Source organism: Felis catus, chromosome X (genome assembly GCF_018350175.1).
Source record: "Felis catus isolate Fca126 chromosome X, F.catus_Fca126_mat1.0, whole genome shotgun sequence".
Lineage (NCBI taxonomy): Eukaryota > Metazoa > Chordata > Mammalia > Carnivora > Felidae > Felis > Felis catus.
The window spans coordinates 49,644,397-49,669,007 of NC_058386.1; positions in this window are offsets into that span (position 1 = coordinate 49,644,397).

The following is a 24,611-nucleotide window of genomic DNA, read 5'->3' on the forward strand; positions in this document are numbered from 1 at the left end:
GGCTGAATAATATTATATATATAGTATATATCATATATATGTGATATATAGACAATATTATATATATATATATATATATATATATATATATGTCACATCTTCTTTGTCCATTCATTAATCTATAGACACTTGAGCTGCTTCCATAACTTGGCTACTGTAAATGATGTTGCCATAAAAATAAAGGTGCATATATACCTTCAAATTAGTGTTTTTGTATTCTTTGAATAAGTAGCAGTACTGCAATTGCTGGATCCTACTGTAGTTCTATTTTTAACTTTTGGAGGGAGAGCCATACTATTTTTCAGAGTAGGTACACAAGTTTGCATTCTCACCATCACTGTAAGGGGATTCCTCTTTCTCTGCATCCTCACCAACACCTGCTGTCTATTGTGTTTTGTTTTGTTTTGTTTTGTTTTAGCCATTCTGACAGGTGTGAGGTGATATCTCATTGTAGTTTTGGTTCTCATTTCCCTGATGGTAAGTGATGATGAACATCTTTTCATGTGTCTGCTGGCCTTTTGGATGTCTTTTTCGGAGAAATGTCAATTCATTTCTCCTGTCAATTTTTAATTGGATTATTCATTTTTGGGGGTGTTGAGTTGCATAAGCTCATTATATAGTTTGGATACTACTCCTTTATCAGATATGTCATTTGCAAATATCTTCCCCCATTCTGTAAGTGGCCTTTTAGGTTTTTGTTTTTTTTAATATTTCCTTTGCTGTGCAGAAGCTTTTTATATTGATGTAGTCTCAATAGTTTTATTTTTGCTTCTGTTTCCCTTGTCTCACATAACAGATCTAGAGAAAAATTTCCTAAACTGATGGTAACCCGAAGGGGGGTGGTTGGGGAGATGGGTTAAAAAGGTGATGGGGATTAAAAGTGCACTTGTTGTGATGAGCACTGGATGTTGTTTGGAAGTGTTGAATCTCTATATTGTACCCCTGAAACTAATATTGCACTGTGTGTTAACTAACTGGAATTTAAATAAAAAGTTAAACAAAAATCCTTGGGTGATGTCCCTTGCTGCCTCTTTTCTCTTCTAGGATTTTGATGGTTTTCTGTCTCACATTTAGGTCTTTCATCCTTTTGAGTTTATTTTTGTGTATGGTATAAGAAAATGGACCAGTTTCATTCTTCTGCATGTCACTGTCCAGTTTTCCCAACACCACTTGTTGAAAAGACTGTCTTTTTTGTATTGGATATTCTTTCCTGCTTTGTTGAAGATGAGTTGCCCATATAGTTGTGGGCCCATTTATGGGATCTTTATTTTGTTCCATTGATCTATATTTCTGTTTTTGTGCCAATACCATACTGTCTTGGTGATTTTAACTTTGTAATACAGCTTGGAGTCTGGAATTGTGATTCTTGCCGTGTTGCTTTTCTTTTTCAATATTACTATGACTATTTCATGTCTTTTCTGGTTCCATACAAGTTTTCAAATTGTTTCTTCTAGCTCTGTGAAATATGCTGGTGGTATTTTGATACAGGTAGCATTGAATGTGTAGATTGCTTTGGGGAGTAGAGACATTTTGACAATATTTGTTCTTCCAGTTCATTAGCATTGAATGTTTTTCTACTTATTTGTATCCTTTTCAAAGTCTTTCATAAATGTTCTATAGTTTTCAGAGTGCATCTTTGATTAGGTTTATTCCTAGGTATCTTATGGGTTTTGCTACAATTGTAAATGGGATCAATTCCTTGAGTTGTCCTTCTGCTGCTTCATTATTGGTGTATAGAAATGCAACAGGTTTTGGTACATTGATGTATATCCTGCGACATTGGTGAATTCATGTGTTAGTTCTAGCAATATTTTGGTGGAGTTTTTTGTGTTTTCTATTTAGAGTATCATGTTGTCTGTTAATAGTGAAACTTTGACTTCTTCCTTGCTGATTTTGATGCCTTTTATTACTTTTTGTTGTCTTATTGATGAAGCTATGACTTCCAGTATAAGTTAAATAGTAATGGGGAGAGGGGACATCCTTGTCCTGTTACTGACTACAGCGGAAAGTCTCTCAGTTTTTCTCCTTTGAAGTTGATATTAGTGGTGTTTCTGTCAAATATGGCCTTTACAGTAGTGAGATATGTTTCATCTATCCCTACTGTGTTGAGGGTTTTTATCAGGAATAGATGCTGTATTTTGTCAAATGCTTTTTTTGCATCTATTGACAGGTTCATATGTTTCTTATCTTTTCCTCCACTACTGTGGTGTATCATGCTGATTAACTTGCAAATATTGAACCATCCCTGCATCCCAGGAATAAATTATACTTGATCATGGCGAACAACTCTATTAATATACTGTTGAATTTAACTTGCTAGTGACTTGTTGAGAATTATTGCATCCATGTTAATTAGGGATACTGGTCTATAATCCTCTTTTTAGTGGGGTCTTTGTCTCATTTTGGAATCAAAATAATGATGGCTTCAAAGAATGAATTTGGAAGCTTTCCTTCCATTTCTATATTTTAGAACAGTTTGAAAAGATAAGTATTAACTTTTCTTTAAATGTCTGGTAGAGTTCCCCTGGGAAGCCATTTGGCATAGGACTCCTGTTTATTGAGAGATTTTTGATTATTTATTCAATTCTTCAATGGTTATGAGTCTGTTTTGTATTTTCTATTTTTTCCTGTTTCAGTTTTGGTCGTTTGTGAGTTTTGTAGAAATTTATCCATTTCTCCAAGATTGTCCAGTTTGTTGCCATATAATTTTTCAGAGTATTCTGTTACAATTGTTTGTGTTTCTGTGGTGTTTTTGTGGTTTCTCCTTTTTCAATAATGATTTTATCTATTTGGGTCTTTTTTCTTTTGGTAATCTTGGCTCCAGATTAATCAATTTTGTTAATTATTTCTAAGGACAAGCTCTTAGTTTTGTTGATCTGTTCTACTGATTTTTTTTGTTTCTATCTTGTTTATTTCTGCTCTAATTGTTATTATTTCCCTTCTCCTGACGTTAAGCTTTATTTTTTGTTCCTTTTCTAGCTCCATTAGGTTTAAGGTTAGGTTGTGCATTTGGCACCTTTCTTGCTTCCTGTGATAGGCCAGAGTTGCATTATTCTTCCCTCTTGTGACTACTTTCCTGCATCCCAAAGGGTTTAAACTGTTGTCTTTTCATTTTCATTTGCTTCCATGTATTTTTTAAATTTCTCCTATAATTTCCTCATTAACACATGCATTCATTATTAGAATATTCTTTTTTTAAATATGAAATTTGTTGTCAAATTGGTTTCCATACAACATCCAGTGCTAATTCCAACAGGGGCCCTCCTCAATGCCCATTACCCACCCACCCTCCCCTCCCTCCCACCCCCCATCAACCCTCAGTTTGTTCTCAGTTTTTAAGAGTCTCTTATTGTTTGGCTCTCTCCCTCTCTAACTTTTTTTTCCTTCCCCTCCCCCATGGTCTTCTGTTAAGTTTCTCAGGATCCACATAAGAGTGAAAACATATGGTACCTGTTTTTCTCTCTATGACTTATTTCACTTAGCAGAACACTTTCCAGTTCCATCCACATTGCTACAAAAGGCCATATTTCATTCTTTCTCATTGCCAAGTAGTATTCCATTGTGTATATAAACCACAATTTCTTTATCCACTCATCAGTTAATGGACGTTTAGGCTCTTTCCATAATGTGGTTGTTGTTGAAAGTGCTGCTATAAACATTGGGGTGCAAGTGCCCCTATGCATCAGCACTCCTGTATCCCTTGGGTAAATTCCTAGCAGTGCTATTGCTGGGTCATAGGGGAGATCTATTTTTAATTTTTTAAGGAACCTCCACACTGTTTTCCAGAGCGGCTGCACCAGTTTGTATTCCCACCAACAGTGCAAGAGGGTTCCCGTTTCTCCACATCCTCGCCAGCATCTACAATCTCCTGATTCGTTCATTTTGGCCACTCTGACTGGCATGAGGTGGTATCACAGTGTGGTTTTGGTTTGTATTTCTCTGATGAGGAGTGACGTTGAGCATCTGTTCATATGCCCATTGGACATCTGGATGTCTTCTTTAGAGAAGTGTCTATTCATGTTTTCTGCCCATTTCTTCACTGGGTTATTTGTTTTTCGGGTGTGGAGCTTGGTGAGCTCTTTATAGATTTTGGATACTAGTCCTTCGTCCGACATGTCATTTGCAAATATCTTTTCCCATTCCGTCGGTTGCTTTTTAGTTTTGTTGATTGTTTCCTTTGCAGTGCAGGTTTTTAATCTTCATGAGGTCCCAATAGTTCATTTTTGCTTTTAGTTCCCTTGCCTTTGGAGATGTGTCAAGTAAGAAATTTTGCTGCGGCTGAGGTCAGAGAGGTTTTTTCCTGCTTTCTCCTCTCGGGTTTTAATGGTTTCCTGTCTCACATTCAGGTCCTTCATCCATTTTGAGTTTGTTTTTGTGAATGGTGTAAGAAAATGGTCTAGTTTCATTCTTCTGCATGTTGCTAATCCAGTTCTCCCAGCACCATTTGTTAAAGAGATTGTCTTTTTTCCATTGGATATTCTTTCCTGCTTTGTCAAAGATTAGTTGGCCATACTTTTTTGGGTCCAATTCTGGAGTCTCTATTCTATTCCATTGGTCTATGTGTCCGTTTTTGTGCCAATACCATGTTGTCTTGATGATTACAGCTTTGTAGTAGAGGCTAAAGTCTGGGATTGTGATGCCTCCTGCTTTGGTCTTCTTCTTCAACATTACTTTGGCTATTCGGGGTCTTTTTTGATTCCATACAAATTTTAAGATTGCTTGAAGTCCTCTCAGGACTGCCTTTGCTGCATCCCAAAGCGTTTGGATTGTTGTATTTTCATTTTCATTTGTTTCCATATATTTCTTAATTTCTTCTATAATTGTCTGGTTGACCCATTCATTTTTTAATAGGGTGTTCTTTACCCTCCATGGTTTTGGAGGTTTTCCAGACTTTTTCCTGTGGTTGATTTCAAGTTTCATTGCATTGTGGTCTGAAAGTGTGCATGGTATGATGTCAATTCTTGTATACTTATGAAGGGCTGTTTTGTGACTCAGTATGTGATCTATCTTGGAGAATGTCCCATGTGCACTCAAGAAGAAAGCACATTCTGCTGCTTTGAGATGCAGAGTTCTAAATATATCTCTCAAATCCATTTGGTCCAATGTGTCATTCAGGGCCATTGTTTCTTTATTGATTCTGTGTCTAGATGATCTGTCCATTGCGGTAAGTGGAATATTAAAGTCCCCTGCAATTACCACATTCTTATCAATAAAGTTGCTTATGTTTGTGATTATTTTATATATTTGGGTACTACTGAATTCAGTGCATAGACATTTATAATTGTTAGCTCTTCTTGATGGATAGACTCTGTAATTATTATACAATGCCTTTCTTCATCTCTTGTTACAGCCTTTAATTTAAAGTCTAGTTTGTCTGATATAAGTATGGCCACTTCAGCTTTCTTTTGACTTCCAGTAGCATGATAGATAGTTCTCCATCCCCTCACTTTCAATCTGAAGGTGTCCTCAGGTCTAAAATGAGTCTTTTGTAGACAGCAAATAGGTGGTTCTTGTTTTTTTTAATCCATTCTGATACCCTATGCTTTTTGTTTGGAGCGTTTAGTCCATTTACACTCAGTGTTATTATTGAAAGATATGGGTTTAGAGTCATTGTCATGTCTGTAGGTTTCATGCTTCTAGTGATGTGTCTGGTACTTTGTGGTCCTTGCAACATTTCACTGACCGAATCCCCCTTAGGATGTCTTGTAGGGATTGTTTAGTGGTGATGAATTCCTTCAGTGTTTGTTTGTTTGTTTGTTTGGGAAAACCTTTATCTCTGCTTCTATTCTGAATGACAGACTTGCTGGATAAAGGATTCTCGGCTGCATATTTTTTTCCTTTTCATCACATTGAAGATTTTCTGCCATTCCTTTCTGGCTTGCCAAGTTTCAGTAGATAGGTCTTCTACTGCCCTTCTGTGTCTACCTTTGTATTTTAAGGCCCATTAATTCCCAGCTGCTTTCACAATTCTCGTTATCCTTGTATTTTGCCAGTTTCACTATGATATGTCATGCAGAAGACTGATTCAAGTTATGTCTGAAGGGAGTTCTCTTTGCCTCTTGGATTTCAATGTCTGTGTCCTTCGCCAGACTGGGGAAGTTCTCAGCTATGATTTGTTCAAGTACACCTTCAACCCCTTACTCTCTCTCTTCTTCTTCTTCTGGAATTCCCAAGATACAGATATTGTTCCGTTTGATTGTGTCATTTAGTTCTCTAATTCTTCCCTCATACTTCTGGATTTTTTATCTCTCTTTTTCTCAGCTCCCTCTTTTTCCATCATTTTATCTTCTAATTCACCTATTCTCTTCTTTGCCTCTTCAATCCTTGCTATGACCATGTCCTTTTTTTGGTATTTCATTTATAGAATTTTTTAGCTCCTCATGACTATTTCTTAGTCCTTTGATCTCTATAGCAATAGATTCTCTGCTGTCCTCTATACTTTTTTCAAGCCCAGAGATTAATTTCATGACTATTATTCTAAATTCTTGTTCCATTATATTGCTTAATTCAGTTTTGATTAGTTCATTAGCTGTCGCTACTTCCTAGAGTTTCTTTTGAGGAGTATTCTTCCGTTTCATCATTTTGGGTAGTCCCTGAGGTGGCTCCAAACCGCAGGGCACTTCCCCTGTGCTGTCCGGAGTAACTTGTGTTGGTGGACTGGGGTGCAGTCATACCCAATGTCTGCCCCCAGCCCACCACTGGGGCCACAGTCAGACTGGTGTGCACCTTATTTTCCCCACTCCTAAGGTTAGGACTCACTGTGGAGTGGTGTCGCTCCTGTCTGGGCTGCTTGCATACTGCCAGGCTTGTGGTGCTGCTTCGATGGGATCTGCCGTATTAGCTGGGGTGGATCTGCAAGGTGCACAGGGGCGGGAGGGGCAGGCTTAATTTGCTTTGCCATTGGCAGTCCCCTGTGGGAGGGGCCCTTCAGCCCCAGGAGGGAGTCAGGACTTTTGGAGGGATGGATCCACAGAAGGACAGCATTGGGCATTTGTGCAGTGCAAGCAAGTTCGGTGATGGGAACTGGTTCCCTTTGGAATTTCGGCAGGGGGATGGGAGAGGGAGATGGCGCTTGCCCTGGCCTTTGTTCCCCCTCCAAGCTGAGCTCTGTCTTCCAGGGCTCAACAACTCTCCCTCCCAGAGTCTTTTCACCTTCCCAACTCTCTGAGAGCAGAGCTGTTGACTTTTAACTTCCAGATGTTAAATCCAGCTGGCTGTCAGAACTCATGGAGTCCGGCCCCTCCATTTTTGAAGCCAGACTTTGGGGGCTCTGCCTTGCCAGGCAGGCTGCCCCTCCACCATCCCGTCTCCCTGCCACCGGTCTGTGTAGCACGCACCTCCTCTCTGTTCTTCCTACCCTCTTCCGTGGGCCTCTTGTCTACACTTGGCTCCAGAGAGTCTGTTCTATTAGACTTCTGGCGGTTTCCTGGGTAAATTAGGCAGATGTGGGTGGACTCTAAGCGATCAGCAGGATGAGGTGAGCCCAGTGTCCTCCTATGCCGCCATCTTCCAACAACCTAGAATATTCTTTTTTTATTTCTTCTATAATTTCTTGGTTAACACATTCATTCCTTAGTTGGATGTTCTTTAACCTCCATATATTTGTGGTCTTTCTGAATTTTTTCTTGTGGTTGACTTCAAGTTTAATAGTGTTGTGATCTGAAAATATGCATGGTATGATCTTGATATTTTTGTACTTGTTGAGGGCTGATTTGTGATGCAGTATGTGATCTATTCTGGTGAATGTTCCATGTGCTCTTAAAAAGAATGTGTTTTCTGCTGTTTTAGGATGAAATATTCTAAGTATATCTGTTAAGTCCATCTGATCTAGTGTGTCATTCAGAAACATTGCTTCCTTGTTAATTTTCTGTTTAGATGATCTGTCCATTGTTGTAAGTGATGTTAAAGACACTACTGTTGTATTGTTATCAGTGAGTTTCTTTATGTTTGTTAGTAATTGATTTGTACCGTTGGGTGTTTCAAATTGGGAGCATAATTATTTACAATTGTTAGATTCTTTTTGATGGATAGACTCCTTCATTGATGATGTCATGCACTTCTTCATCTCTTGTTACAGTCTTTGTTTTAAAATTTAGGTTTTTTTTGATATATGTATGGCTACTCTGGCTTTCTTTTGATGTCCATCAGCATGATAGATAATTCTCCATCCACTCACTTTCATTCTGAAAGTGTCTTTAGGTCTGATATGAGTTTCTTGTAGGTAACATATGGATGGATCCTGTTTTGTTTTTTAATTTTTATGGCTTTAATTATTTTTGAGAGAGAGTGGGGGAGGGAGGGAGAGAGAGAGAGAGAGAGAGAGAGAGAGAGAGAGAGAGAGAGTCCTAAGCAGGCTCCAGGCTCCAAGCTGTCAGCACAGAGCCCGACACGGGACTCAAACTCAAAAGCCCCGCAATCATGACCTGAGCCAAAGTCAGATGCTTAACTGACTGAGCCATCCCGGTGCCCCTTATTTTATTAAACTATTCTGATACCCCATGTTTTTGATTGGAGCATTTATTCCATTTACATTCAGAGTCATTATTGAAAGATATGAGGCCAGTGCTTTTATGTTACCTCTAGAGTTGGTGTTGCTGGTGATGTTCTCTAGTAATTTGTAGTCTTTGTTGCACTGTTTTTTTTTTCTTTTCCTCCACTCAAGCATTCCCTCTTAAAATTTCTTGCAAGGCTTATTTAGTTGTCAAGAACTGTTTTCTTTGTTGTTTGTTTGGGAAACTCTTTATCTCTCCTTCTATTCTGAATGACAGCCTTGCTAAACAAAGAATTTTTGGCTGCACATTTTTTTTTCCATTCATCACTTTCAATATTTCCTGTCACTCCTTTCTGGCCTGCCATGTTTCTGTGGACAGAAATGTTATGAACGTGATCTGTCTTCCCTTGTAGGCTAAAGACATTTTCTCCTTGCTGCTTTCATGATTGTTTCCTTGTCTGTGTATTTGGTGAATTTGACTATGACATGCTTTGGCAATGGTTGTTTTTTGTTGAATTTAATGGGAGTTATCTATGCTTCTTGGATTTTGATGTCTTTGTCCTTCCCCAGGTAGGGAAGTTTTCAGCTATAATATGTTTTAATAAACCTTCTCCCCCCTTTTATCTCTATTCATCTTCTGGGACTCCTATGATACAAATGTTGTTAGTCTTTAGTAAATCTCTGATTTCCCTAAGTTTACCTTCATGGTCCATTACCTTTATTTTCATTTTCCTTTCAGTTTCATTAGTTTCCTTAATTTTATCTTCTATATCACAAATTTGCTCCTCTGCTTTGTCTGCCCTCATTTATATGGCCACCATTTGGGATTTAATAGCTGTTATAGCACTTTTCATTTTGCCTTGACTAGATTTTGACTCTTTTATCTATGCAGTAAGTAATTATCCAGTGTCTTCTCTGCTTTTCTCAAGCCCAGCTAATATCTTTATAATCACTGTTTTAAAATCTAGTTCAGACATCTTACTTATATCTGCATTGATTAAATTTCTGGCTGTCATTTATTCCTGTTCTTTCTTTTGGGGTAAATTCCTCTGTCTTGTCATTTTGGTGAGAAAGAAAAACAAAAGGAAAATAATAAAAATTAAAAATTAAAAAATTAAAAGTAATATGAAATACATAAAGGAAGCTAGATGTTAGGCGAGTTTTAGTCTACTTGTTATGAGAATCTTGATAGAAAAAAAGGTAGAGAGTAAATAAAAAAGAAGAAAAAATTTAAAAAATATATATAATAAAATTATTAAAAATAAAATAAAATAATACTTTTTCGGCATCAACAAACAAAAACAGAGGCAAAATAAGACAAAAAATAATAAACACACAAACAAAAAGCCCAAAGGATGCTAGTCATTTTTCTCCTAGAGCTGAAGCTTTGCAACACTCTAAAATCAGTAGATTTGGTATGGGTGAGGGTTTTGTACTGGTCTTCTGGTAGAGGAGCCTGCTGCTCTGACTCTCATGTGGAATTTCTCTGATGGATATGTGTCTACAAAGCATGAGGTGGTGTAGTGGCTCCCTTTCTGTTTTCTAGTTGACACTGTTTAACTCACTGAGGTGGATTAAGCTGGTGGGTGTGGGAGAAAATGGCTTCACCTTGTTCTGTCATCTGGGGAGTGGGAAATTCACACCACTCCTCTTCAATAAACCCTCACAGGTGAGCAAACAGTGTCCCTGCCTGTGTCCCTGGCTTGTGTCTGATCCCCGCCTTCAGCCTGTCCTTGTCTGAGATGTCTGCCTGCCAAACAGCATAGCACTCATGTTTTATCTCAGGCATGGCTGTGTTTTAAAATCCCACACTTCTTGGGGCGCCTGGGTGGTGCAGTCGGTTAAGCGTCCGACTTCAGCCAGGTCATGATCTCGCGGTCCGTGAGTTCGAGCCCCGCCTCAGGCTCTGGGCTGATGGCTCAGAGCCTGGAGCCTGTTTCCAATTCTGTGTCTCCCTCTCTCTCTGCCCCTCCCCCGTTCATGCTCTGTCTCTCTCTGTCCCAGAAATAAATAAACGTTGAAAAAAAAATTAAAAAAAAATTAAAAAAAAATAAAATCCCACACTTCAGAGATACCCCTCCCCCCAACACACACTGCACGGACCTCTACTGATCCTCTGGGGGAGGTTCTCACTATGTTGTGGCTGGTGCTGTCTAGTCCCAGAAAATAATCAAGTGACCACAAAGTGGTTTAGAGTTTATGGAAAATTGTAACACACAGCTGGCGCCAGGGGTTGCTGCCCTCATCCAGTGTATCTGTTCCTATACTGGTAAGTGGGATATCTCAGTGGTGCCTGCTGTGTCCTTTGTCTGTGGAAAGGCTTTATCACCTCTACCAAATGCACTCCAAGCAGGGGAAATGCTTCTCCCCATGTGACCCTGGGGATCCTCAGGTTGCCAACTGCTGTGGCTTAGCTCTGCTATCCCAACTGAGCACTGCTCAGCTCCCCAGGTGTGAACCTGGCAACATTACAGACCTCCAAACTTTGGAATCTACACTCTGCTGTTTATAGAAAGCTGTGGTATTGTAACCATCTCCTTTTTCTCCATCAAAGGTTTTAAGGAAGTGTTCTTGTGCAGTCCTCTGTGTATGTTTTCATTCCTTTTCCCGCACTTTTTCTCTCTCCTCTTTCTCTGTCACTACTCCAACTGTGGTTGGGGCTCTCTCTTTTGGGAACCACCCAAGACTCTTTTCTCCCAAGAACTCTACCCAGTTCCTACCTTCCATGGGTTGTTTTTCTGTTTTTTAGATGTGCAGCTTTTTTCTCTAAGACTTCTGTTTGATTTCTTGGGTGTTCAGAATGATATGATATTTATCTGTGTTTGAAGGAAGAGGCAAACTTATGGTTACTCTACTCTTCTGCAATCTTACCTCCAACCGTCTCAACACCATTTGTTGAACAAATTATCTTTTTCCCATTACATACTCTTTTCTTCTTTGCTGAAGCTTAATTTACCATATAATTGTGGGCTTATTTCTGAGAATTCTGTTCTGTTCCATTGATCAATGTGTCTATTTTCTGCCAGTACGATACTGTTTTTATCACCAGTTTTGTAATATAAATTGAAGTATGGAAATGTGATGCTTCCAGCTTGGCTTTTCTTTTTCAAGTTTTCTTTGGCTATTCAGGGTCATTTGTGGTTGCATTCAACTTTTAGGATAGTTTGTTCTAGCTCTGTGAAAAATGCTGTTGGTATTTTGATAGGGATTGCATTAAATGTGTCGATTGCTCTGGGTAGTAGAGACATCTTAGCAATATTTGTTCTTGCAATCCATAAGCACAGATGTCTTTCCATTACTTTGTGTCATCTTCAATTTCTTTCGTCAGTGTTTTATACTTTTCAGAGTACAGGTCTTTCAACTCTTCAGTTAGGTTTATTCCTAGGTATCTTATTATTTTGGGTGCAATTATAAGTGGGATTCTTTCCTTCATTTCTCCTTCTTCTGCATCATTATTGGTTATAGAAATGCAACCAATTTCTGTACATTGCTTTTGTATCCTGTGGCTTTACTGAATTTATCAGTTTTACCAGTTTTTTTTGGTGGAGTCTCTTTGGGTTACTAAATATAGTATCATGTTGTCTGCAAATAGTGAATATTTTACTTCTTCCTTATTGATTTGGATGCCTTTCGGTTTTTTGGTTGTCATATTGCTATGGCTAGGTTATTCAGTACTATGCTTAATGAAAGTGGTGAAAGTGGATATCCATGTCTTGTTCCTGACCATACAGGAAAAGTTCTCAGACTTTCTCCATTGAGGATGTTATTAGCTGTGGATTTTTCATATATGACCTTTATTATGTTGAGTTGTGTTCCCTTTAAAGGTACTTTGTTTTTATCATGAATGGATATTGTATTTTGTCAAATACGTTTTTCTGCATCTATTGAGAGGATCACATGGTTTGTATCCTTTATTTTATTAATGTGCTGTATCATGTTGATTGAGTTGTAAATATTGGACTACCTTTGCAGCAGGGTAATAAATCCCACTTGATAGAGCTGAATAATTCTTTTAATGTATTGTTGAATTCGGTTTGCTAGTATTTTATTGAGAATTTTGCATCCATGTTCATTAAGAATATTGGCCTGCATTCTCTTTTTTTAGTGGAGATTTTATCTGTTTTTGTTATCAGGGTAATACTGGTCTCATAGAATGAATTTGGAAGTTTTCCTTCTTTTTCTATCTTTTTGGAATAGTTTGAGAATAGGTACTAACTCTTCTTTAAATGTTTGGTAGAATTCACTTGTGGAACCATCTCATCCCAGACTTCTGCTTATTTGGAGTATTTTTTATTACTAATTAAATTTTTTTACTGGTTACCTATTTTTTACTAGTTTGAGTTTTCTATTTCTCCTGTTTCAGTTTTGATAGTTTATACATTTCTAGGAATTTATCTGTTTCTTCCAGGTTTTCCATTTTTGGGTGTATATTTTTCATTATATTCTTTTACAATTGTTTGTATTTCTGTGATGTTGGTTGTTAAGAAATAACAACGCCTCTCATTTGTGATTTTATTTCAGTCATTTCTCTTTTTTTCATTTTCATAAGTTTTTGTAGAGGTTTATAAATTTTATTAATTTTTTAAAAAGTAGCTCCCCATTTTATTGATCTATTCCAGTGTTTCTTAATTTCCTATATGATTTATTTCTCCTCTCATCTTGATTATTTCTTTCCTTCTGCAGGTTTTTGGCTATCTTTATCATTCTTTTCTATTTCCTGTATGTGGAATTTAGGTTGTTATTTGAGATTTTTCTTGCTTTTTGAGTAGGCCTGTATTGCTATATACTTCCCACTTATGAATGCATTTAACACATCCCAAAAGATTTGCATTGTTGTGTTTTCATTTTCATGTATTTCCATGTATTTTTTCATTTATTCTTTGATTTCCTGCTTGGCCCACTAATTGTTTGGTAACATGTTGCTTGACATGCATGTATTTGCCCAGATTTATTTTTGTGGTTGACCTCTAGTTACATGGTGTTGTGGTCAGAAAAGGTGCATGGCATGACTTCAGTCTTTTTGCATTATTTGAGGTCTGTTTTGTGACACAATATGTGATCTGTTCTGGAGAATGTTCCATGTGAACTTGAAAAGAATCTGTATTTTGATGTTTTAGGAATGAATGTTCTGAATATGTCTGTTAAATCCATCTGATCCAGTGTGTTATTCAAAGTCATTGTTTCTTTCATGATTTTCTGCTTGGATGATCTGTTCATTGATGTAAGTGGGGTGTTAAACTCCCCTAACATTATTTTATTATTATCAATTAGTTACTTTTTGTTTGTTATTGTTATATATATTTGGGTGCTATCATGTTGGGTGCATAAATGTTTATAATTGTTATATCTTCTTGTTGGATTGTCCTCTTTATTATTATATAGTGCCCTTCTTCATCTCTTGTTACAGTATTTGGTTTAAAGTCCAGTTTTTATGATGTAAGTATTGCTACTCCAGCTTTTTTTAAGTCTATTTATTTATTTTGAGGGAGATAGAGAAAGAGACAGCACGATTGGAGAAGGAGCATAGAGAGCAAGCAAGAGAGAAAACCAAGCAGGCTCTGCACTGTCAGCACAAAGCCCAATGTGGGACTTGAAGGCTTGAACCCATGAACTGTGAGATCATGACCGAGGCTGAAATCAAGAGTTGGACACTTAAACAATGGAGCCACCTAGGTGCCTCCAGCTTTCTTTTGAGGTCCATTTGTATGATAAATGTTTCTCCATCCCCTCACTTTCAATCTGCAGGTGTGAAATGAGTTTCTGGTAGGCAGTATATATATATGTCTTAGTTTTTTGTTTGTTTGTTTTGTTTTTGTTTTCCCCTCTGTCACTCAATTTCTTTTGTCTGGAACTTTTAGTTCATTTTTCATTTAATGTAACCATTGATAGTCATGCATATACTGTTATTTTATAACTTGTTTTGTGGTTGTTTCTGAAGATTTTCTGTGATCCTTTCTTGTCTTCCTCTCTTCATGTTTTGCTGATTTTCTTTAGTGGTATGTTTGGATTTATTTCTCTTTATTTTTTGCATATATATTAGTGGTTTTTGAGTGTGGTCACCATGAGGTTTGTATTTTACGTCTTCTGCATATAGCAGTTTATATTAAGCTAATGGTCATTTAGTTGAATTCATTATTTAGTCCTCTCCTTCCCCACATTTTAAGTATATAGTATAACATTTTATATCTTTTTATTTTATGAACCTCTTGACTGAGTTTTATAGAAATACATATTCTTACTGATTTTCTGCCTCCTACTTTCCTTAATCTCATTCGTGGTCTTTCCACTCAAAGATTCGCTTTAATATTTATTTTAGAGCTGGTATAGTGGCCATGAACTCCTTCCATTTTTGTTTGTCTAAGAAACTCTTTATCTCTCCTTCTATTGTGAATGATAGCTACTGGATAGTGCATTCTTGGTTGCATATATATATATATATATATATATATTTACTTTCAGCATTTTGTATACATCATTCCCTTGCCTTCTGACTTGTAATGTTTCTGCTGAAAAATTCACTCATAGCTTTATAGGGTTTCCCTTGTATGTAACTGTCTTCTTTTCTTTTTATGCTTTAAAATAATTTTTATTGCCATTTTAATTATTATGTGCTTTGTTATGGACGTCTTTAGGTTGATGTTTTGGGTAGATCTTTGTGCCTCCTGGATCTAGATATCTGTTTCTTTCATCAGAATGGGGAAGTTTTCAGCTATTATTTCTTCAAATAAATTTTCTAACCCATTTTCTCTCTCTTCTTTTTCTTGGATCCTTATAATGCAAATTTTATTACACTTTATGCAGTCACTGATTTTCCTAAGACAATTCTAAGTTTACATAAATTTCCCCCCCTCATTTCCTCAGCTTGATTACTTTTATTTTTATTCTGCCTTTCCTGCCATTAGTTTTTTTTTTTCACTTCTACTAGGCTATTTATTCCATCAAGTGTATTCTTTTTTTTTTTAATTTTTTTTCAACATTTATTTATTTTTGGGACAGAGAGAGACAGAGCATGAACGGGGGAGGGGCAGAGAGAGAGGGAGACACAGAATCGGAAACAGGCTCCAGGCTCTGAGCCATCAGCCCAGAGCCTGACGCGGGGCTCGAACTCACGGACCGCAAGATCGTGACCTGGCTGAAGTCGGACGCTTAACCGACTGCGCCACCCAGGCGCCCCATCATCAAGTGTATTCTTAATTTCATTAATTGTGTTCTTCATTTCTATTTCATTCTTTTTCATGTTTTACATCTGTTTGTTAAGTATCTCACTTTTGTACTCTTTTCTCAAGTCCAGTGTGTATCTTTACTATCATAACTTTACATTCTCTATCAGGCATATTACTTATATCTGATTTTCTTAGGTCTCTTCTTGTGATATTGTCCTGTTCTTTCATTTTCTGTCTCCTCAATTTTTTTTTCTAATTCTCTCTGTCTGTTTCTCTATTTTGGGAAAGTCATTTAGGTCTCTTGTTTTTTAAAGTAATGGCCTTATTAAGAAGAAGTCCTGCCATGTATTGCCCTGCCATGTAGTGTCCCCTGTTCCCCTGTGTGTTGTGTGCACTCCACTGTTGAGTCCTGGCCTCTTTTTCCTTCAGTTAACTTGTCTGCAGAAGATCTCCTAGCCTCTTGTGGGCACTGTTGGGTCATTGGCCAGGTGTAAGGTATTTTAACAAGGGGCACATTATTCTGCTTGTGTGATGCAACCTACTACCAATTTCTGATGGAACAGAGGCCCTGCTTAATTCCCATGTAGAGAGATGCTATGCAGGTGAGGTTTAGGCTGGTCTACTTGGGGGAGGACTCCACATCATAGGGGCTGAAGCATGCATGATTAGAATGGGTGATCCCTTGAAACATGTTGGGGCAGAATTTGGTGTATGCAACGTAGGCCGTGTTGGTGATGTGCTGGATCTCACAGAGGACTGTATGTTTTTGCTGAGGTTTCTAGGTAGGGAAATGGCATATGCCAGGTACTTCTTGGTTCCTGGAGGGATCTCCTGGTGATTCCTGCATCTCCAGCACATGCTTTGAGATGAATAAAGCACTCTCCATCCCATATCCTCCAGATGTTTCTTTCTTTCATAGTTTTTACTTAAATTCAAGTTAGCCAACAGTGTAATATTAGTTTCAGATGTACAATTTCATGATTCAACATTTAGGTATAATGCCACGTGCTCATCACAACAATTGTACTCCTTAATTTCATTCACCTATTTAACCCATCCCCTCACCTACCTTCCCTAAGGTAACCATCAGTTTGTTTTCTATAGTTTAGAATCTGATCTTTTTAAAAAATGAGTTATGCATACAGCTATTCCCATATACTTCTTTTTTCCCTTTTTTTCAAGTTTTTGTTTAAATTCCAATTGGTTAACATTAAGTGTAATATTAGTTTCAAGTATAGAATTTAGTGATTCAACACTTCTGTACAACACTCAGTGCTCATCATCACTAGTGCCCTCCTTAACTCATCACTCATTTAAACAACCCCTCCACCCATGTCCATTCCAATAACCTTCAGTTTATTTTCTATAGTCTGTTTTCTGGTTTGCTTCTCATTTTTATTTCCCCTATCTTCATCTGTTTTTTTAACTCCACATATGAATGAAATTATATGGTATTCTTTTTTTTCTGACTGATTTATGGTGTGTAGAATAATACTCTCTAGCCCCTTCATGTAATTACAAATAGCAAGATTTCATTTTTAATGAAAAAGGGGCAAAGTCAGAGACTTAATTGACTGAGCCTTCCAGGCGCTCTCTCTCTCTCTCTCTCTTTCTCTCTCTCTCTCTCTCTCTCTCTCTCTCTCTCTTATATATATATATATATATATATCACCTTTTCTTTATTCATTCATCAGTCAATGAATATTTCAGTTCTTTCCATAATTCAGCTATTGTTGATAATGCTACAATAAACATCATGGTGCATGTATCCCTTCAAATATTTTTAACTTTTTGAGGAACTTCTAATACTGTTTTCCAAGTAGCTGCACCAGTTTGCATTCCCACCAACAGTGTAAGAGGGTTCCCCTTTCTCTCCATGCTGGCCAAAATCTGTTGTTACCTGTGTTGTTTATTTTAGCCATTCTGAGTGGTGTGAGGTGATATCTCATTGTAGTTTTGATTGGGATTTCTCTGATGAGCCTCTTTTCATGTGACTATTACCCATCTATATGTCTTTTTTGGGAAAACTATCTATTCATGACTTCTGCCCATTTTTTTAAACTGGATTATTTGGGTTTTGGGTGGAAGTTTATAACTACTTCATATATTTTGGATACTAACTCCTTATCAGATATGTAATTTGCAAGTATCTTCTCTAATTCTGAAGGTTGCCTTCCAGTTCTTTTTTTTCCCCTTCACTGTGCAGATTTTTTTTAAATCTGGAATAAGTCCCCATAGTTTATTTTTGCTTTTGTTTTCCTTATTTTAGGAGACATACCTAGTCAGAAGTTGCTACAACCCGGGGTGCTGGGATGGCTCAGTTGGTTAAGTGTCTGACTACCCCTCAGGTCATGATCTCACAGTTTGTGAATTTGAGCCCCACATAGGGCTCTGTGCTGATAGCTTGGAGCCTGGAGCCTGCAGCCTGCTTTGGATTCGGTGTCTCCCTCTCTCTCTGCCCCTCCCCCACTCATTCTCTCTCTCTCTCTCTCTCTCTCTCTCTCAAAAATAAATAAACATTAAAAAATTTAAAAAGTGCTACAACCCATATCAGAGAGGTTACTGACTGTTCTCCTCTAGGATTTTGATGGTTTCAGGACTCAGTTTTACATCTTTCATCTATTTTGAGTTTATTATTGTGCTTGGTGTAAGAAAATGGTCTAGTTTCATTCTTTTGCATGTTGCCGTCCAGTTTTCCCAACATCAATTGTTGAAGAGATTGTCTTTTTTTCCCCATTGGATATTCTTTCCTACTGTGTGCAAGCTTAGTTGAACATACAGTTGTGGTTCATTTCTGGGTTTTCTATTCTGTTCCATCTATCTATGTGTCTGTTTCTGTGGCAGTACCATACACTGTTAATAAGTACAACTTTGAAATATAACTTGAAGTCCAGAATGATGATGCCTCCAGGTTTCCTTTTTTTTTTCCCTCAAGATTATGTTGGCTTTTAGGAGTCTTTGTGGTTTCCATACAAATTTTAAGATTGTTTGTTCTAGCTGTATGAAAAATGCTGATGGTATTTTCATAGGTAGTGCATTAAATGGGTAGATTGCTTTGGATAATATAGACATTTTAGCAATATTTGTTCTTTCAACCCATGAGCATGATTTTTTTTCCATTTCTTTGTGTAATTTTCAATTTCTTTCATCAATGTTTTACACTTTTTAGAGTACAGATCTTTTACCTTTTTGGTTAGGATTACTTCTAAGTATCTCAGATTTTGGTTCAATTGTAAATGGCATTGATTTCTTGATTTCTCTTTCTGCTGTTTCATTATTGGTATATAGAAATGCATTAGATATCTCTGTGTTGATTTTGTATCCTACCAATTTTCTTAATTCGTGTATCAGTTCTAGCAATATTTTGGTGGAGTCTTTTGAATTCTGTATATACAGTATCATGTCTTCTGCAAATAGTGAAACTTTTACTTCTTCCTTGCTGATTTGGATGACTTTTATTTCTATTTGTTGTCTGATTGCTCTGGCTAGGACTTCCAGTACTATGTTTGATGTATGGAAATGCAACAGATTTCTGTATGTATATTTTGTATCCTGATCTTTAGTGAATTATTTATCAGTTATAGCAGTTTTGTGGTGCAGTCTTTCAGATTTTCTATATAAAGTATCATGTCATCTGCAAATAGAGAAACTTCTTCCTTATGGATTTGGATTCTTTGGATTCCTTTTATTTCTTTTTGTTGTCTAATTGCTTAGGCTAGGACTTCCAGTTCTATGTTAAATAACCTTGGCAAGAGTGGACAGCCCTGTCTTGATCCTTAGTATAGAAGGAAAACTTTCAGTTTTTACTCATTGATGATGGTATTAGTTTTTAATTTTTCATGTATGGGCTTTATTATGTTAACATACGTTCCCTCTATCCCTGCTTTGTTGACAGTTTTAATCAAGAATGGATGTTATATTTTGTCAAATCCTTTTCGTTCATCTTTTGAGAGGGTCATATAGTTCTTTTTTATTTTTTATAGATGTGGTACATTATGATGATAATTTGTGAATAGTAAACCACCCTTGTAGGCCCAGGAATTAACCTTGCTTGATCATGCTGAACGATTCTTTTAATGTACTGTTAGATTTCATTTGTTAGTATTTTGTTGAGAATTTTTGTATCCATATAAATGAGGCATATTGGCCTCTAGTTCTCTCTTTTAGTGGAATATTTGTCTGTTTTTCTTAATCAGGGTAATGCTAGCCTCATAGAATGAGTTTGGAAGTTTTCCTTCCTTTTCTATTTTTTTTGGAACAGTTTGAGAAGAATAGGTATTAAATCTGTTTAAATGTTTGGTAGAATTCCCCTGTGAAGTAAAATGGACACTTGGTAGAATGGCCCTGGACATTTATTTGTTGGTAGAGTTTTTATTACAGATGAAATTTCTTTGCTAGCTATTGGTCTGTTCAAGTTTTCCATTTCTTCCTATTTCAGTTTCGGTATTTTATATGTTTCTAAGAGTTTACCCATTTCTTCCAGATTGTCTGATTTGGTGCTACATAATTTTTCATAATATTTTCTTAAAATTTTTTTGTATTTCTATTTTGTTAGTTGTTATTTCTCCTCTCTCATTAGTGGCTTTATTTGTTTAGGTCTTTTTTTCTTTTATTATAAGTCTGGTTACGGTTTTATCAATTTTCTTGATTTTTTTTCAAAGAATCAGCTCCTCTTTTCATTGATCAGTTCTACTGTTTTATTGTTGCTGTTTATATGTCATTTATTTCTGTTCTAATTTTTATTATTTCCCTTATTCTGTTGGCTTTGAGCTTTATTTGTTGTCCTTTGTCTAGCTCCTTTAGGAGTAACTTTTGGTTCTTGAAATTTTTCTTGCTTCTTGAGGTAGACCTGTATTTCTGTATACTTCCCTCTTAGGAGTGCTTTTGCTGTATCCCAAGAATTATGGGCCACTGAGTTTTCATTTTCATTTGTGTCCATGTAATTTTTTATTTCTTCTTTAATTTCCTGGTTGATCCATTCATTCTTTAGTAGGATGTTCTTTAATCTCCATGTACTTGTGGTGTTTCTAAATATTTTCCTATGTTTGACTTCAAGTTACATAGCATTGTGATCCCAAAATATGCATGGTATAATCTCAATATTTTTGTATTTGTTGAGGCCTGATTTGTGACCTAGTATGTGATCTATTCTGGAGAATGTCTCATGTGCCCTTAAAAAGAATGTGTATTCTGCTGCTTTAGGATGAAATGTTCTGAATATATCTGTTAAGTCCATCTGGCCCAGTGTGTTATTCAAAGTCATTGTTTACTTCTTTTTTTTCTTAGATGATCTGTCCATTGATACAAGTGGGGTGTTAATGGCTCCTACTATTATTGTATTATTATCATGAGTTCCTTTATGTTTCTAATTAATTGTTTATATATTTGGGTGCTTCAAGTTGGGGGCATAAGTATTTATAATTGTTAGATCTTGTTTTATAGGCCCCTTTATTAAAATATAGTGCACTTATTCATCTCTTGTTACAGTCTTTGGTTTAAAATCTAGTTTGTCTGATACAAGTATTGTTATTCCAGCTTTCTTTTGACATCCATTTGCAAGGTAAATGTTTCTCAATTCCCTCACTTTCACTCTGTAGGTGTCTTTAGGTCTAAAGTGAGTCTCTTGTAGGCATCACACAGATGGATGTTGTTTTGTTATCCATTCTGACACCCTATGTCTTTTGATTGGAACATTTAGTCCATTTACATTCAGTGTAATTATTCATATGTATTTATTGCCATTTTATTACTTTTTCCCCATTGTTTCTGGAGATTTTCTGTACTCCTTTCTAGTTTTTGTCACTTTTGGTTTTTCCTTCTCACCTAAAAAATCCCCTTTAATATTTCTTGCAGGGCTGGTTAAGTGGTCATGAACACTAGCGTTTGGGAAACTCTCTATTTCTCCTATTATGAATGATAGCCTTGTTGGATAAAGTATTCATGGCTGCAGATTTGTCCCATTCAACATGTTGAATATATTATGCCACTCCCTTGTGGCTTACCAACTTTCTGTGGAGAGATCTGCTGCTGTCTGAGTCTTCTGTTGTGAATTAGGCACTTCCTTTGTGTTATTGCTTTCAATTTTTTCATTATCACTATTATTTCCAAATTAAATTATAATATGTCTTAGTGTTTGTCTGCTTTTGTTTTCTTTGATGGGAGTTATCTGTACCTCCTGAATTTGGGTATCTGTTTACTTCCTTCTCTAACAGATTGGTGACGTTTTCAGCTGTTATTCCCTCAAATAATCCTTCTGCCCCATTTTCTCTCTCTTCTTCTGGGACTTCAGTGATATGAATGTTATTGCATTTTATGGAGTCACTGAATTCCCTAAGTCTACTCTTGTGATTCATAATTCTTCTTTCTCTCTTTTATTTAGCTTCATTATTTCCCACAATTCTATATTCTATACCACTTATTCATTTCTCTGCTTCTTCCATCCTTGTAATTATATCAAGTTGGTTGTGAATCTCAGATACTGCGTTTTTAATTTCTGCATGATTGCTTTTTAACTCTTTTATCTCTGCAGTACTGGTCTCCCTGGTGTATTCCATGATTTTCTCATAGGAGAGTATCCTTATAATTATTGCTTTAAATTCTCCATGAGGCACATTCCTTATAGCTGTTCAGATTAAATCTCTAGCCATGACTTGTTCTGTCTTTTGGGACCAATTCCTCAATTTTGGCATTTTGTCTAAGTCTCTTCTTCTGTGTTTTAGAAAATCCTTTATGTTTCCTACTTCTGCCAGTAATGACATTATGAAGAAGTCATATAATGTCCAAGGCCTGGGGCTTCAGAAAGTGTATCACAGGTGTGCTGTGTGTGGTCTGCAGCTGTATTTGGAGTGTTCTGTCCTTCAGGTAGGTTGCCTACAGAGAGGTTTTTCTTGGATCCAAGAGACAGTGTTTGGACCTTGGCCAGAATATGGTGAGTTTTAACTAGGTATGCTCTGGTCTGCTTGTTAGATGAGACATAGTATTATTTCCACTAGAACTGAAGCATCGCAGAACACTATGGTCATTAGACATTGTATTTGCTGGGGTTTATACTGGTCTTCTGGGGAAGAGGCCCAGTGACTTTGCCACTTAGCACTCTGCCAAAGAAAACCATTACCGACAGAACACAGGGGAGCAGGTCCTAGTGTAACCAGGTTAGCAGCCAATGTTGGAGCTATGATGTTTACTAAAGTTAGTTTATGCTGAGTGGCATGGCAGGGAAATGATGTCAGCCAGTTCTTCTATCCCTGAGTGGAGCATCTATGCTTGCTATTTTCAAGGAAGCCCTTCCAGAGGAGCAAGTAATTTCCTTTCATGTGTCCTAGGCATTTTTAACATCACTGTTTTCATAGTCTGTCTCAAAGTTGCTTGCCTTCCTGGAGCAGTGCAGTGCCTGCTGGGCTCCATCACAGCCAAGCCTCCTTACTTTTAAAACTCCAAGCTTTAGTGACCTGTTGTGGTGGGGACGTGCTCTGGTCTCTGGGCAAGAGTATTGCCATGCTGGGACCAATGCAGACTTGACCTAAAAAGACATTCTTACCAGAGTGTGGGGGCATGGGATTTGGAGCAAAGCAGGATAAATAGGGTTAGCTTCCCTCACAAGGTTTCTCTGTGCATATGCTGAGGGGAGGAGTGAAATGGCACCTGCCAGCTCCTTTGTCCCCAGAGATGCAATGCCACCTCTCATAGATGTGCTCCAAGAAGAGGGAACCATCTTTGTGCCCCTTAGGCGATCCTCAGATAACACCATCTGCCTCAAGGTTGCCTGCATGCCTTCTCTTCAGGAGTAGGGCAATGACTCAGGCCTCTATCGTAACCAAGCCCAGGGACCTCTAAAACTCCAGTCTTCAAATCCTGCTGCTTGCAAAAACTCAGGAAAATCATCCTCTCTAATTTTTCTAGCCAATGGCTTTAGGGAAGTGTTCTCCTTGTGTGTATCCCTATATGCTCCACTCTTTCTCACCTTTCTGTGTGACCAGGATGCCTTCCTCTGTGTAACATCTGCAATACATTTCTCCCCCAAACCACATATCCACACTTCATACCTCCTTGATTTGAACTTGTCTCTCCCTCTAATTGTTCAGTTTACTCTATCAGTTTACTCCTCTACCTGAGGAGGTAGATTTTTTTGTGTATTCAGAAAGATTTGATAGTTAGTTAGTTGTGTTCGAGGGACAAGGTAAGTGTAGGGTCTTCTTACTACACTGTCATCTTAGCTCCACCAGGTAGTTCTATTTTTAACTCTGAAGAATCTCCATACTCTTTTCCAGAGTGGCTGCACCAGTTTTCATTCCCACCAACAGTCCAGTTGTTTCTCTAACTGCTCGTTACAGGCTGAATCACCACTGGCTATTTGTTGTTCTGTCTCTTTAAGGAAGGGGACTATGCTTCCTAATGCCCTGTGAGCTTTCCCAGAGCTGAGCCTGAGGATTTTTTAATTCTAGGAATTAAGTCCTACTAGTTGTAAGAACTGAAATTTCAGTCAAATGTTTGGGAATTCCTCTTCCCTTTGAAGGCTCACTAGTGTAATAGCCTGTTTCTCATTCTTCTCTGTGCCACTGGCTCCTTACCTGCCATGGAAGGCAAAGGTATGTTTCACTAGCAAACCATGACTTTGCCCTTCGTACCTTCTTCAATGTGGCCCCTTCTCTAACTTTCATTGTGGAGTTTTTTCTGCTGGTCTTCAGGTCATTTTAGGGGGGTTATTTATACTGATGTCAGTGTTAATCTAGTTGAATCAGTAGTACGAGGTGAGCTTAAGGTCTTTCTACTTCGCCATTTTACCCTCAATCTTCTGCACTTTAACTTTTATTCTGAAAAAGCTCACAGTGCTTTATGGACTAAAATAACTATATCATATATATATATATATATATATATATGTAAAATACTGTTATAAATTATGCATATTGAGGTGCCTGGGTGGCTCAGTTGGTTGAGCGTGCGACTTTGGCTCAGGT